The following is a 7,890-nucleotide window of genomic DNA, read 5'->3' as shown; positions in this document are numbered from 1 at the left end:
TATATATATATATATATATATATATATATACAGGGTGTCCCAAAAAATGTACTCACATTTTGGCTCCTCATAACTCATTGAATTTTTTTTTCAGATCAAATTGACCTTAATAATGGCAGAAATACGACTAGGTGTTGAAGAAAGAATATTTATCATAAATTGCTACTGGAAGCACGAAAACATCATGGAAGTGCAAAGACAATTTAAAAGACATTTTCACAAAGATCCACCAATGCGACGCACCATTGCTCACATCCGAGATTTGTTTGAAACAGATGGAACTGTGCATGACGTCCATAAGGAGCGTTCAGGAAGACCACGGTCATCAACAACCCCACAAAGGAAAATCAATTGCTGGAAACCCTTCACCGATCCCCACGGAAATCTGTATGACAAATGGCTCTTGAGACAGGAATCCCAAAATCAAGCGCCCATTGCATTTTGAAGCGAATTAATTGGAAAAGTTACATTCCAACATTAATCCACGCTCTAAATGAAGACGATCCTGACCGGAGAGCTGAATTTTGTGAGTGGTACCTGGGCAAATGCGAAGATGATGCAGCATTTCCATCCAAAATTGTTTGGAGCGATGAGGCCAGCTTCACGTTAAATGGCTCAATTAACCGACACAATTGCACCTACTGGGCTCCTGAAAATCCGCATGTTACTATGGAACACCATTTAAACTTACTAGGGGTTACAGTGTGGTGTGGGATATCAGCATTGGGCAACCCAGGACCATTCTTTTTTGACCAAACTGTCACTGGGGATGTTTACTTAAACTTGATGCAGGAATCCGTCGGTCCACGTGTTGAAGAGATATTTGGTGATGAAGAGATTTACTTCAGCAAGATGGAGCACCTCCCCACTACCACCATGATGTAAGGGCCTATCTCGAAGCAACTTTTCCAAACAGATGGATTGGGCGAAGTGGTAGTGTTGAATTCCCTGCGCGTTCCCCAGACCTCACTCCAATGGACTTCTTTTTATGGGGATATCTCAAAGATAAGGTTTACGGCTCAAAACCAGCAACAGTCGATGAGCTGAAAGAGGAAATTGAAAGACAATGTCTTGCAGTTCCAAATGAAATGATTCGTAACGCTGTTGAATCCATTGGTCCACGTTATCGGCTGTGTTTGGAACGTGATGGTCGTCAGTTTGAACATTTGTAAACATGCATTTATCCATTTATACATTTAACCATTAATCTTGTTTCTAAGTCAATAAACAACGCATTTATTATTATTTAAAGAGTGAGTACATTTTTTTGGGACACCCTGTATAAATGTCCTATAGGAGTTTTTCATCATGATTTCAGATCTGACAATGTTTTTTCACAATACTCATTCTGTAAAATGTAAAATTAAAAAAACAAACCTCTTCGGGAACGTCCCTAAAAATTATACTGAAAGGGGCGTAACCCACATGACGTCAACTGCAGGATGACAAAGGCTGCACGTAAATTACTCGGGTGGGTGGTCTACATGATTCTATTGGCTTTCTGTGTGTTTCCACATTCGATTGGTCGACTCAATCGCTTCGTTCATTTCTGCTTTAAAAAAAATCGAACATTTGGTTTTGAATAATGGATGACATGGACTTTGATTTGTCTGGTAACGACAGTGAGTGTGAGAGAAATGAAGGATTTTGGTCTGAATCACATGGAGAATTGTGGGATAACGTAGTCGAGGGAGGTGAAGTTCAGGCAGCTGGAAATGAAATACGGCCTTAGCAATTCGAGCCCGAAGCAGGACAAGCAGAAGAAACTGGCGATGAAATTCCCGGAGTTCATGATGATCGGGAGGACATCGAAGGAAGACTTGGCAATAACAACTGGTTTGACTAAATCCTATTCGTAATTCAACAATGTAAATTCGATTTGCATACTGCTCGATATCAGAAATATTTTTGTGAGGTGACGTGAACAGCACAGCGCAGCGGACATGTTTCTCCATGGCGAATGAATCGCAAGGCCAGCGCATGTCATCGGCCGTATCTCTCCGCGCATAAAACGAAGCAATCTCGCTGTCCGGATACGATGAAAACTTGTGTGCAGAACACACCTTGCGACACAATTGTCTGGCGTAGTCCGATAAATCTGACGTTCTGTTGCATTTTAATGTATTTTATTCCTACTGTCGTCATGTAGCGCCAGTAGAAAACAATGAAGAAAAGAGAATAATAAAAGAAAGCTACACTAATAAAGCTAAAGAAATAATAAAAAAGAAAAATAAAAGAAATAAAAGAAAAGAGAATAATAAAATCAAAGAAAGTCAGATTTATCGGCCTAGTCGGACGGACGACGGATTTATCGGACTAGTCTAGACTCTAGAGATCTCGAGTCAATCCACTCTGTGCGAGTTTCTGCATGTGACGTCAATGCTGCGGTTCGCTGAAGTCAACTTTTTTAAGGGGCGGGGCATAGCAAGTTGTGAAAATCACCAGAAATGTTCGAAATATTGGTCTAATTATCCCATTTTTGAATAAAAAAAAACATGGGTGATTTCTTCACTCGGAAGGTCAAATTAATATATAAATAATCAGAAAGTTTTGGGTGTCATGGGACCTTTAAGCGACTTCTCTTCAACCTCATCTGGGCATTCACTTCCCCAGAAAATGTTGTTGTGTGAATAAACAGCACCATTGATGTGAAAGTGTGCCTCGTCACTAAACCACACATCGCTAATCCAGTTTGGGTTTGCCTCCATCTTCTGCTGCAGCATCTCACACACCACGATTCGTGCTGCTTTATCCCAATCGGTCAATTTATGGGCTGTTGTGATGAAGTAAGGAAAGAGGTTTAAATCTTGTTTCATTATTCTTCTGATACTGCTGGAAGTGAGACCCAGTTCAGCCGATCTTTGTCGATGCGATTTCTTCGGATTTGCATGATTGACTCACAAACTCGTTCCATGTTTCCTTCACACCGTACACTTCTTGGGCGACCGGACCTTCCCTTGTTAATGTTGAGAATCGTCCCTTCACTTTTGAACTTTCTCACAAGTTTCCAAATGGCTGGCTTGCTTGGCTTGTTTCTGGGATGCACTCCATTTTCAGTGCAGAACCTCATCTGGAGGGAAGCAATTGATTTCCTCTCAAAATATCACTTGACAATGTTTGCTCTTTGCTCCGTAGAGAACGTCATTCTTTCCGTAGAATACTTGGGTTATGCTTGAATGACTTCTCTGAAGTTCATTGATCGCTCCTGCAAAACAAAACAAAATTAAGATCATGACTAAAAGTACAAAGGTCATTTGAAGTGATGAACGTTTTACTGACACACCCTGCATATCGAAACATATGGAGTGTGACGAGCACTCCCCCGATCTCAATTGGGAACAGTCCTACATCAAAGCGTCACCTGCAACCGAGAGGCCTCGTCCAGGCGACTTTGTCAAACAGACAAAAATTACATGTCATCAAACGGAGTCACCTATCCGGATTTCGGGCTTGTTTGCCCTCATCAGCACGGCATACCGATAAATATCGAACCAATGATGACCACATTAGTCGTTTATACATCAGACGCACCTCCTGATTGTTATGGTGAGCATCGCCACAGACTATGTCTCACATGGTAAAACCGCATAATCCGCACAGAACAACCATCTGTCTGCCACCGACGATTTTTCCTGCTAATGCAAACCATTCAACCAGAAGGCAGAAGGCGAAACATGTGGAGAGTGATGAGTACTGTGGTGAATTAACGTGAATCAAGGGACATGACGCGGGATCACATGTTGTGCGTCTCGCGTATAAGGGGATGTCTCTCTGCGGCACGAGTGGTTGTCCCCGGGGCATTGCTATTGACATCGGCTGTCCACTTGATGCTCGTTAACTGAAGGTGCTCATTGACTGGTGAGAATGGAGATTATATCGAACTCCGTGCTTACGCGGATTAGTCTGCAATGGTTAACTGCACATGTATACGTTTCTGCTTATGTACTCCTAGCTGAACCTGTATTTCCTGGTGTGTCCACAGAAGCGGCTCCAATCAAATGGAATAAAGCCTAAACTCTGAAGGTTCATCTCTCGCTCTCATTCCAATTTATTCCATTTGATTTTCTCGGCTCTCTCAACCAAAGATGGACAAGATCTACAAACCAGAGAGGTTCGACGCAGACCCAAACACGACTGACGCAGAAATGAAATGGTCACATTGGTTCTGCTCCTTCTCACACTATCTGACCATCATCGCGGAGGAGCTGACAAATTTGCCGCTCTCGTGAATCATGTCTCGCCCGGCGTATACAGGCTCTTCTCGGGGTGCGACACTTACGAAGCAGCGATTGACGTACTGCAGGCGCTCTCGTGAAGCCCAAGAACGAGGTATACATACGACATCTTCTCAACACACGCAAGCAAGCAGCCGGGGGAGACAATCGATCAGTTCCTGCAAGCTCTGAATCAGCTGGGAAAAGACGGCAGCTTCCGGGCCGTAGCGCCGAGGAACACCGAAAGGAAGCGACACGGGAGGCATTCATCCAAGGACTCAGATCAGCCCACATACGGCAACGCTTACTAGAAAAGCGCAACCCACTCTTGACAAGGTAGTCGATCAGGCTCGAGCGATGGATACGGCTCAGCAGCAATCTGAGTCATTTGGGACACCGATGCTGCTCATGAACGCTGCTACGATGGGAACCCAAGGAACCCCACTGGCACAGACTCAGCCAGACATGAGGGATGGAGAAACACCCGAGGAGCCGGATACCCAGACCTCGTCAAACTCCTCAGCAACTGCTCCGGTCGGTAAATGCTTCTTTTGTGGGTACAAAAGGCATCCTCGTCAAAAATGTCCAGCCAGAGATGCCACATGCATGAATTGCGACAAGAGAGGGCATTATGCCAGGGTATGTAAATCTACTCTAAGGAGGAATAAACCCACTTCTGCGGCTCTCTACTCGCAAAATAAATTGACTGCAGCCTCTCCGGGGAATCTATCCAAGGCTATCATCAACGTGCGAATTAACGGGCATATGGCTGAGGCACTGATTGATACCGGTAGCTCTGAAAGTTTCGTCAACAGCTCGCTAGTGAAGGGCAGGAAATGGGTAATCCACCCGACTGACAATACGGTATGCATGGCCGCCACCTCACTACAATCCCGCGTACGAGGGTACTGCAATGTTGAATTGGACGTAAAAGGGTACACGCATCGGGATGTAAAGGTGCTGGTGCTTCGTGATTTGTGCGCAGGCGTAATTCTGGGTCATAATGTCCTCAAGCAGCACCACGAGCATCGAAATACCCTTTGGAGGAAGCAAGCCTCGTCTAATTTTAAATGCGCTGACCACCGCGGAGGTGACGTCCCCCAGCTGTTCGCTAACTTGTCGCCGGTCTGCAAACCGATAGCGATCAAATCGCGGCGATATACCACTGCTGACATGAATTTCATCACTTCAGAAACCAAGCGATTACTGGAGGAGGGAATTATAGAACCGAGCGATTCGCCATGGCGCGCACAGGTGTTAGTGACCAGCAGTCAGAACCATAAGAGACGGATGGTTGTCGATTATTCCCAAACGGTCAATCGCTTCACCCAACTCGACGCCTACCCCCTGCCGCGCATAGATGAGATGGTCGAACGCGTGGCCAATTATAAGGTATTCAGTACCATCGACTTGCGAAGCGCCTATCATCAAATTCCCATCCGAGAGGAAGACAAACCGTACACTGCATTCCAGGCAGGGCGGCGCCTCTACCAGTTCAGAAGGATACCATTCGGTGTCACGAATGGAGTAGCTTGCTTCCAACGGGTTATGGACGACATCATCTCAGATGAAAACCTCGAAGACACTTTTGTTTACGTGGATAATGTCACAGTGTGCGGTAGGGATCAGAGGGAACATGATAGGAATCTGGACAGATTCTTGAGCATTGCTGGAAAATATAATCTGACTCTCAACTACGAGGAAATGCGTATTCTCGGCAAGGTCAATTGACCTTCTCGGCTACACGATAGCCAACGGCACAATTAAGCCTGATCCTGAGCGATTGCGCCCGCTCCGTGAGCTTCCACCACCTCAGGACTTGCAGACAATGCGCCGGGTGATCGGGATGTTCGCTTACTATGCAAGATGGATTTCGCAATACTCCGAGAAAATATATCCCCTAGTGCATTGCAAAAACTTTCCACCAGATGCCGCTGTCGTGAAAGCTTTCCACGATCTCAAGGATGATATCAGTAAGTCCGTGGTTTTATCGATCGACAGCTCGGTGCCCTTCGTGGTGGAAACCGACGCTTCAAATCACGCCATAGCTGCAACACTTAATCAGTCTGGGCGGCCGGTCGCTTTCTTCTCGAGAACTCTCTCTAGAAGCGAGCAGAGACACTCGGCAATAGAGAAGGAGGCGTACGCCATCGTCGAAGCGCTGCGTAAATGGAGACATTATTTACTGGGAAACCACTTCACGCTCGTTACGGACCAACGATCCGTGGCTTTCATGTTTGATGGGAAAAATAACGGGAAAATTAAGAATGAAAAAATTATGAGATGGCGGATAGACCTAGCCTGCTACAGGTACGACATTGTTTACCGGCCCGGGAAGGAAAACCCTGCTGCAGATACCTTCTCCCGGGTCTACAGTTCGGCAACAATCAGTCAGGCTTTGCAAGACCTCCATGTGTCTCTGTGCCACCCAGGGGTAACCAGGATGGCACATTTCGTACGCAGACAAAATCTTCCCTATTCTGTTGAAGATATTAAACAAATGAATGCTTCATGCCCTGTTTGTGCTGAACTAAAACCCAGATTCTTTGGCGCGGCATCTGGCAGACTGATCAAGGCTACTTCCCCCTTCGAGAGACTAAACATCGACTTCAAGGGCCCCTGCCCACCGAGACAGACAACAGATACATATTCACCGTTGTTGATGAATATTCAAGGTTCCCTTTCGCGTTTCCGTGCTCGGATATGACCTCGGGCACTGTCGTAAAATGTCTGTCTGACGTCTTCGCTATGTTTGGGAGACCTTCGTACATACATTCAGACAGAGGGCCGTGTTTCATGTCGGCCGGGCTAAAACAATTCCTATTAGAGCACGGCATAGCAACTAGTCGAACGACGGGTTACAACCCACAGGGGAACGGGCAGGTGGAAAGGTATAATGGAGTTATTTGGAAAGCCATAACTCTGGCGCTGAAATCGAGAGGACTGGGCCCCGAGCGATGGGAGGTTGCTCTTCCTGACGCAATGAATTCCATACGCTCTTTGCTCTGCACGTCCACAAATGCCACTCCTCACGAACGTATGTTTACTCACCAACGACGTTATGTTGACAGTCAAACGGTGCCCAACTGGCTAACCCATCCCGGTACAGTGTTCATGAAACGCCCGGTACGACAAAGCAAGTATGAACCGCTGGTGGAGGGGGTCGAACTCATTGACACTAATCCAGAGTATGCTCATGTCAGGCTCCCGGATGGCAGGGAGACCACTGTGTCGGTTCGCCATCTGGCTCCCGCCGGTACTCCTCCCGCCGGTACACCACCTCCTGGCTCTCCTCCTTCTGACATTTCCCCCCCCAGGAACTCCGCCAGGCGACGGGGCTGCCGTGTTCCCCCCGAGGGCGATCGAGGAGTCATCCCCGGCACAAGTCGAGGCTCACCAAGAGGATCGGGAGTCTCCCTCAAGTGAAACTGCCGTTTACTCCCGGAGAGGTCGACGAATAAGGCCCCCTCGACGACTCAATCTGTAAAGGGGATTATCGGCATTCTCGCTGCTCATGCTCCTATATGCCCATTATATCATATATCGATGCTCATTTCCATGCTCCTACAACTCAAAATAATCACTGCTTGGCATGTATGCTCCTGTAGATCTATTAGTCCGCGTTGCTTGAAATGTATACTCCTATAGAGCTAAAGCAATCATGGTGTGTAAGATG

The 7,890-nt window shown here is 46.5% G+C and overlaps 1 long non-coding RNA gene across 1 annotated transcript; it reads left to right on the top strand.

The window, feature by feature from the left end:
* Positions 1 to 3,703: 3,703 nt before the first annotated feature.
* LOC147009720 (uncharacterized) lies at positions 3,704 to 4,022 on the top strand. The gene is made up of 2 exons (XR_015053093.1): positions 3,704 to 3,858; positions 3,983 to 4,022. It is a non-coding gene; the product is annotated as an uncharacterized LOC147009720 (long non-coding RNA).
* The last annotated feature ends 3,868 nt before the right edge of the window (positions 4,023 to 7,890 follow it).

This window comes from Eptatretus burgeri, chromosome 17, assembly GCF_056783735.1.
Source record: "Eptatretus burgeri isolate ZD-2024b chromosome 17, Ebu_testis_v1, whole genome shotgun sequence".
In the NCBI taxonomy this organism is placed as follows: Eukaryota; Metazoa; Chordata; class Myxini; order Myxiniformes; family Myxinidae; genus Eptatretus; species Eptatretus burgeri.
Note: the sequence above shows the minus strand (reverse complement) of the source record. Positions and strands in the feature narration are given on the sequence as shown.